The sequence below is a fragment of the Pseudorca crassidens genome, chromosome 3 (assembly GCF_039906515.1).
Source record: "Pseudorca crassidens isolate mPseCra1 chromosome 3, mPseCra1.hap1, whole genome shotgun sequence".
Classification (NCBI taxonomy): domain Eukaryota; kingdom Metazoa; phylum Chordata; class Mammalia; order Artiodactyla; family Delphinidae; genus Pseudorca; species Pseudorca crassidens.
Window position 1 is genome coordinate 143844334 of NC_090298.1, and position 8245 is coordinate 143852578.

The 8245-nt window shown below is 40.3% G+C and overlaps 1 pseudogene; it reads left to right on the forward strand.

Moving 5' to 3' along the window:
• Positions 1 to 6205: 6205 nt before the first annotated feature.
• On the forward strand, positions 6206 to 7522 carry LOC137222086 (golgin subfamily A member 7 pseudogene; annotated as a pseudogene).
• Positions 7523 to 8245: the final 723 nt, after the last annotated feature.

Here is an 8245-nt window from a genome sequence, read left to right on the forward strand (position 1 = left end):
CTATGCAATCTAGAAGGTAATGGAGTATCATCCATAAAATGCTTAAAAAGAAAAGTTAGCCCAGAGTTCTAAACAGGGAAAATATTCTCCAAAAATGAAAACAAAATAAAGAATTTTTTCAGAAAAACAAAAAATAAGAGTAATCATTACCATCAGACATGCACTACAGGAAGTGTTAAAGGAAGTTCTTCGGTCAGGATGAAAGCAGACAGAAACTTGAATAAACATAAATAAATGAAAATCACTAGAAATGGCATGAGTGTAAATATATACTTCACATTTTTATTATTTTTAATTGCTCTAAAAGGTTATTTGAAGGTAGGCTGAATAACTTAAGGTGTATATTGAAAACCCTAAAGAGACCACTAAATCTTCTTAAGAGTTAATAAATAAAAATCTGTGGTAGGTACATTTCTAAGGTGGTCACTAATGATCTCCACTTTTGGTATTCACATCCTCATGTAATTGCTTCCCCTTGAATACAGAAGAAACATAGTGACTTGCTTCAAACTTATATAACTTGATAAAAGTGATGGCAATACTTTCACTATTTTGAAGAGGCCCACATTGCAAGGAACTGAGGGTGGCCATAAGCTAACAGCTAGGAACCAAATGCTGCCAACAACCAATGAGAGAACTTGGAAGTAGGTCTTTCTCCAGTTGAGCCTTCAGATAAGACCACACATGCTGAGCTGATACTTTGCAGCCTTGAGAGAGACCATGAAGCGGAGCCTTCAGTATAGCTGTGCCTGTATTCCTGGTTCATAGAAATTGTGAGATAATAAATGTGTGTCTTTTTAAGCCACTAAATTTGGGGATAATTTGCTGTGAAGCAACAAGCACACAGAATGGATGCTTTCTGGTGAGTGTCAGCATGTAATACAAAAATCTTCACACTTTGTGCCCCTTCCCATATGTCTAACCATAAGCCTCTATCCCAGACCTTCTTGTCTCCAATCTTCCAGTCTTTCCTACCAGGCCCCAGATCAGATGGCCAGGCCCTTGCTTACAGCCCAGGAATTCATACAGATTCTCACTGTGAGTCACTTCTATAATAAGTGGATGATCAGGTGTGTTGTTTTCAACTCTGCTCTTTTCCCTTTCCAGTATCTTTCAGGGCCACTCTGGAACATGACTGTCATGCTGCCACCATATATATTGGCTTGCATCCATGATCAAGCCAATCCATCCAAAGAGAGCTCAGACTTTTCCTGCTCTTTCAACTGGTTGTATGAGACTGCCCATATGGCCATAGGTGCAAGCAGGGGGAGGGGAGCTAGTACAAATGATGCAGGTGATCTACCTGTTCATGTGGCTTGTTTGTGTTCTCTGGTCCTGCTTAATCTTCCTTCCCAGATGTGCTATTTCCATTTTATGTTAGTCTGCTGCAGGTACTCCAATTTCTTGACTAGATGGGTTCAACAGAATTCTTTTCATAAAGTGAAGTTTCAGATTCACAGTCACTTGGTACTTCATGACCAAGCAATCTGTCTCTACCAGAGCCCCAAAACATGTTGGAGCTGTTTCTCAAAAGGCATTTTCTTTCTTGATGTAGACATAAATTTGTCATTCTACTATGATTTATAATTCTATTATGGGGCCTGTGTTAAGCTTTTCATAAGCTTCACACTACATCTTTTCCCACTACTGATATCTCCAACACCATAGGGTCTTCCAAATCTTATGCCAAGCAGCAGGACTGCTTACACCACAGCCTGGTCCTATTGCAGATCTCTTTCCTGCACTGGGTCCCACTCAAAGTTGGCAACGTTCTGTGTCACCTAATATATGGACCAGTTCAATATTCCTAGGTGAGAAATGTGTTTTTTTCTAGAATCAGAGACATCCACCATGCATGTGCTTCAATTTCTGTGGTAAGGGAATCAGGATGCATGCATTTTTTTTTTTTTTTTTTTTTTACTTTGGAGGGGATATCCTGGCATATTCCTGACCACTGGACCCTAAAAACGTCACTGAAGTTTTCTTCTTTGGAATCCTAAGATTTCACTAAAAATTCAAGCAGGTCTTTGAAACTTTGCAGTTTATCTCTCACACCCTCTGGAGCACATGTGCATTATCAAGGCTTTCAGAGTACTAGCCATCTATTGTTTGACTTACCTGATCAGCATTGTTAATGTAATGGATCACTGTGATGTTCTGTGGAATGACCAAGCAGGCCAGCTCTCTTTGGACTACACTATGATGAAAGGCAGGAGACTTAACATAGCCCTAAGGCAAAACTAAATGAACACTATCTTCCCTGAGTGAATGCAACTGTCTCTGACCTCTGATTGGGATGGAAAAGACTGCATTTGCCACATCAGTGGCTACACATCATGTTCCTGCTCTACCAATGATATTTATCTAGCACAGCAGCTGCAAACAGGGCTACTGGTTAAGTCTGCAGTAGTCTACGATCACTCTCCGGGATCCATCTAGTTTCTTCAGGGATAAGAGTGGTATATTTAACAGAGGTCTGATAGGAATCACCATCCTTGCATCCTTTAGATATTTAATAGTGGTGCTAATCTCTGCCACTCTCCCTGCATCCCCCAGAATGTGATCTTGTTTTTTGTTTTTTTTTTTATTTAATACCTTGGTTGGGAAAAGAGGGAAGTTTCAGACATTTCCACTTGTCCTTCCCCACTATGAGAACCCTTACCCCAAATGACAAGTATCCAACGTGGAAATTACTCCAACTACCAGGTATATACCAGGTATATTCCTGGGGACTATGGGAATGACCACTGAGTAGCTTGTAGATCCAGTGGGCCCACTGTAAGCCAGACTTTAACCAGGATTCCATTTATCACCTGGTCCTGAGATGTCCCCACTCTAATCAGAGTGCCTTGAAGATGCTTTGGGGCTCCAGATATCCAAGTAAACTCAGAACCTGTGTCCAAGAATCCTGAGTATTCCCCTTTTCCCATGTATCCCAAGAAAGTTCCTCCATGTCTATGAATTCTTTATTATCTATAGTCTTACGTTTCAGCCACTTTGATCAGGCACCTCAAAATCCAATCTCTGGGGTATGCTCCTTTCTCATGACACTGCATGCTAGCTAATTCTTAGAGTTCTTTCTGTGTATAATCTCTTTCCTGCCTTATCTGGCCTAGCACTTTTCCAGTTGGGTTACCCTAGGATTTAACCTTAGTTATGGCCTAGTAGCTAGGAGAGGAGATAAGGGCAGCTCCTGAGGAGGGCACCTGTTGCCTTGAAGGGGAAGGGCTTCTGCAACACCTTCCAGCACAGGGGAAGGGTGGACTACCTTGCAAATTCCTAGGGTTCATGGGAATCTGCAGAGCCAACATCTTCAGGGAAATATATCTAGATAGTGCCATTACACATTCCAGGGCCTCAGATTTCCCCAACCTGTGCCTTGACTTTGTCATAGCAGACCTGCCTTAACAGATCATTTATTCACCTCTGGAGCTCTTCAACTTTAGCTCTTAGACCCTCTAACTGCCACTTAACAAGGTCCGCTCTTCCACTGCAACAGATAAAGACCTTTCAATAAACTACCAGAGAGACACTCTGGTCCTCACATTTATTCTTTAACTGCTTGTTAATGGACATACAGTTTTTTACTATCCTCTCTGTAGAGTGTTAATACAACATAGCTGTAACCAGACAACTAAACTATGTTTGAAGGCATTACTTGCCCCATATCTTTCAAATGCTTGGATCATCACACCTGTGAAGATATTCCACTCCACTGTGAAGTTTTTCCAAGTGACCTCAGTTGAGATCTTTAAGAATAGGACCACCACCGTGTGCCAGGGACTATCCATATTGCACATACCACTCAGAAAGTGTCTTGTTGCCATCCGGATGGTGAATATACCATCCCAGTGCCCCATATTGCTGCCTACTTTATCAGACCACTCTGGACATCACTTGCATTCATTTGAGTCCTCTCAGAAACAGATGCCAAGGTGGAATTAGATGTGCAAGTATTTACTGGAGAAATGCCTGGAGGGAAAAGAGAGAGAGCCAGGGGAGCCTAGGAGAGCCATCCCAGCATGACGAAGGACTGATCTCTGCAGGGGAGAGAGGGAAGGAAAGATGGTTGGGTAGGAAAAGTCTTAGACTCTCTCTCTGCTGTGGTTCTAAGAAAGTTTCAGCGAAGCAAATGGGGAGTCTTTGAGGCTCATCTCACAGAAATGTATCTGCCTTAATATCCCTGCCATGCTTAATCAGTGGCTAGGAGCAACTAGTTGGGAAGCAGGGCCTCATACAAATGTAATAAGTCAATGCACAATGCAGTACAGGTGGGCCATCAGTCAATTATGTCCCCCTATGTGGTAGGAAATCTGAGAAGCGTATTTACATAGCTGCCATAGATATATGGTCCCTGACTTAGGAACTTGTGATGCTACTCCAGTGGCATACCACTTCCCAGCCAAGCATTCTCCCTTTAACTAATGATGCACTAGTGTGTTTCCACCTCCATTCCCACAGGCCTGGCTCCCAAACTCAAGACTAGTCTCTCATCATTGTATTATAGGCCTACTCTCAAAGACTCCTAGGTTACCCAAAACTTTCCCCAAATTTTAACCTTTCTTCAGCTTATACTAGATGGGAAATGTCTTGAATTTTAGTTATCTCCTTTGCTAAAAGATCCCATTCGTTTTTCCTAATAGTTCCAAAGCTCACCTATAATCCTCCAGATGACTGGAATAAATGGCTGAATAATATTTTGAAGTACTGACATGTTTCTCCTCTATTCTGTACTCACCCAAATGCTTAATTTGAACCACTAAAATATCTTTCCTCCCCAGCATGCACAGCTAAGCATGAAACACTCACTGCAGACTCCAAAACAGAAGTTGCAAATACTAGACTATTGGGCAAAAATAAAATGCCTTTGGTCCAAGCAGAAGAAAGGAAGAGTCAGGTATACATTATTAAATGAAAATTTAAAGATTTAGAGGAAATATCTAGAACATTCATTTTAGTAAGAGTCTTCATTACTCCACAGTTCTAGAACAGTGAGACCAAGCTTGTATCCAGCATTAGACTCATTTCTAAAATCTAATAAATATTGACACACTTGATAAATTAAAACAGACTACTTCACTATGTCAAGTAGTATAACTCACATAAATATAAACTTACATTGAAGCAAACCTAACATCCTCATTCATGTTCATCACAACACTTTATGCAGCATAAATTGCAGTGTAAACAAGTAAATGTCTCATTTTACAATGATTTAAATTGTATTAAGCTAAAATTTGAAGCTTTACCCAAGAATTTAGCAGCCTGAAAATTTGCCCAGTGCATTCCAAAGAAGTTGCATGACCCTCGCTGCCGGGGGACCTTTGGACACTGCATGGCAAGCAGGGCCCATTCACTCAGGCAGTGTATCCTTCAACGGGAAACAGATGGATTTGGTAAACAGTCACAAGAACATGTTACCACAAACCCTAGTCTGTTCTAGGCTCATGAAGTAGTTAACTTATAACTAGAAGAAACAAAATTATGAATTATTTTACAATCCTTACATCTTGTACCATTTCATGAGAATTCTGTATTACTGCCACTGTGTAATGCCATTGTAAGAGAAATGAGGAGGCTCACCCTCTCAGTACCCTCAAAAATAATGGATGTCACTGTCATCATCCTGGATAAAAAAAGAGGACCTTCACCTCAAGGAAAGAAGCAAGGAGTGCACATGGAGCTTGATTAAGGGAAAACCTTTTGTCTCCTCCCTCCCACATTTTCAGTTCCAGCCTTTGATACAATTTAGGGAGAGAGACTGCATCAGCAAAAAGCAGAACTTATGTTGGTACTAGATGATTACTACAAATATTGAGTAGAATATAAAGGGACTTCACTGAAAAACACTTCTAAATTATTTTCAGAGTTCTGAATCTCTCATTTACTGATATAAAAATAATGTATCTAATTAAGGGCCTGGAAAGGAGAATGTCTCCTCTGATCTTTATCCAGAAATTTCCCTAAAATACTCCACTTTATAATACAGACTCTGCATAAATTTACTAACTTTCCCTAGGATAAAAAGATGGCTTAAATAACTATTAAACACCCCAAATAACTGTTTGCTATGTAAATGGTAGGTCTTTATCATAATTGAGAAACTTAGAAAAAGTGAGGAAGCCAAAAATAATTTAAATGAATCCAAATTTAACTTAAAACAATTAAATCTATATGAAGGGATGAATAAAGCAGTGGAGGTGTAGGCGGTGCGACAGCCGCTGGAGGGCAGCGGAGGCGGGTTCGTGTTTCCCGGGCCGAACGGGGCTCTGGGGTGCGCGGGGCCGGGCCCGGGAGCGCGGCCCGTCCTGTCCTCGCCATGAGGCCGCAGCAGGCACCAGTGTCCTGGAAGGTTTTCATTCAGTGAGACTACATCAGTGGCACCCACTGCCAGTTCCAGACCAAAGTTCCCCGCGGAGCTGGAGAACAGGATTGATAGGCAACAATTTGAAGGAACAGTTTGAACTCTAAATAATCTTTATGCTGAAGCAGAGAAGCTCGGGGGCCAGTCCTATCTTGAAGGCTGCCTGGCTTGTCTAACAGCATACACCATCTTCTTGTGCATGGAAACTCACTACCAGAAGGTTCTGAAGAAAGTCTCCAAATACATTCAAGAGCAGAATGAGAAGATCTATGCTCCCCAGGGCCTCCTCCTGACAGATCCCATGGAGAGAGGACTTCGAGTTATTGAAATTACTATTTATAAAGACAGAGGCATGAGTAGTGGAAGATAAACCATAGGATTAAAGGCCCACCTCCAGCTGGGACCCTCACCTGTCCACCGGCCAACCGCAGAGTGTCCCCCACCTCCTCTCCAGAGCATCATTCCTTCGTATCTGCTGCCAGAGCCACAGTGCCATTCACTCCAAGGACTGACTTTGTAAAATTCCACACCTGGAGCGACCTCTAGTCACTCAGCATCCACTTTGTGTCTCCAAATTGTGTAGGACTCTGTAATCTTTTGATTAGTTTTTGAGAAAACACAATGAAGCATTTCACTTTTTTTATTCAAAGCCATTAATAAAATATGCAGTTGGTCAGCCCAACACAGTTTATTTCTTACCTGCTACCAGTGCCAGTGGTTCTCGTCACTCCTTGGGCTTCAGCAAGTCGTAAACTAGCCAGTGCTCAGTCTTACTCCCCCAAATTCATAAAATGCTTTTCTCCAGGATTTTGGTGAAGGGTGGGCTGTGTCCGGTTTTGCTAATGCATCTCCCAGATTTCAGAGAATTACCAGTTTTGCCATGACTCAAAGCTTAAAGATCAAGTTCTGCTGTTCAGTTTCTCAAACCAAAGTTCATTGGAAAAATAATGTATAATGTTACTTGTTTTATTATAGCAATTCCTGATTAAAGCAGTATTTAATGCAATTTCCAGGTTTTTGTTTTTTGGGTTTTTTTTTTTTTGAGAATTCTGTTATTACTGCATTACCTTGAACATTGGGAAGATGTGGTATGTGTTGCTTGTTCCTTATAAAAATAAGTAAGCACAATAAAGTGGATGCTAAACCATCAAACACAAATGTCCCTGCTGTGTCCCTGAATAAGCAAGTGTTAATAAATATTTTAATTATAGTTTTGTTATAAATATAACTTAAGAGAAAAAAATTTGATAGGAATAATACTATATATTGCTAATTTTTAACTATCCCTACTGGCAAACCTTATGATTCCTAGACTTTCCTCATATACAGTATTCAGTGCACAGAAATATTATGATTGGTTCAAGTTCAGTAAGTTAAGTGATTTCCAACTAAAAGTCTCAAGTCTGGGTCACTGTTTCTAGTTCTTTTTGGCTGTGTGTTCTTAGTATTGGGATTTCCTGTGCCCTTCATCTTTGGGGTTTGAGAGCACTGTATTTGGGAGAAAGTTAGGACATATACCAGGAGAGAATGAAACAGTTAAAAGTTTTACTTTCAGAGATATTGTAGGTGCTAATACTGGATTTAACATTTCAGATTTAATTTCTTTTATGGGTCTGTTAGTTATTCAGTAAATCCCATAGGTCTATGTAATATTTTAATTGTATGAAACTTGTTACTTTATAGCCTATATAGTGTCTGTCTGCCTTTCAAACCCATTGCAATAACTTTGCTGAAATATTAACACATTAGTAAAACTTTTCTTAAACAAACAAAAGAAAACCAGCAGTGGATGCAGACTCACTAATAAAAGGGAAAAGTTGGCAATTTTAAATGCATGCAATTATATTGATATGTTAATTTAAATTTTATGTAAAATATTAA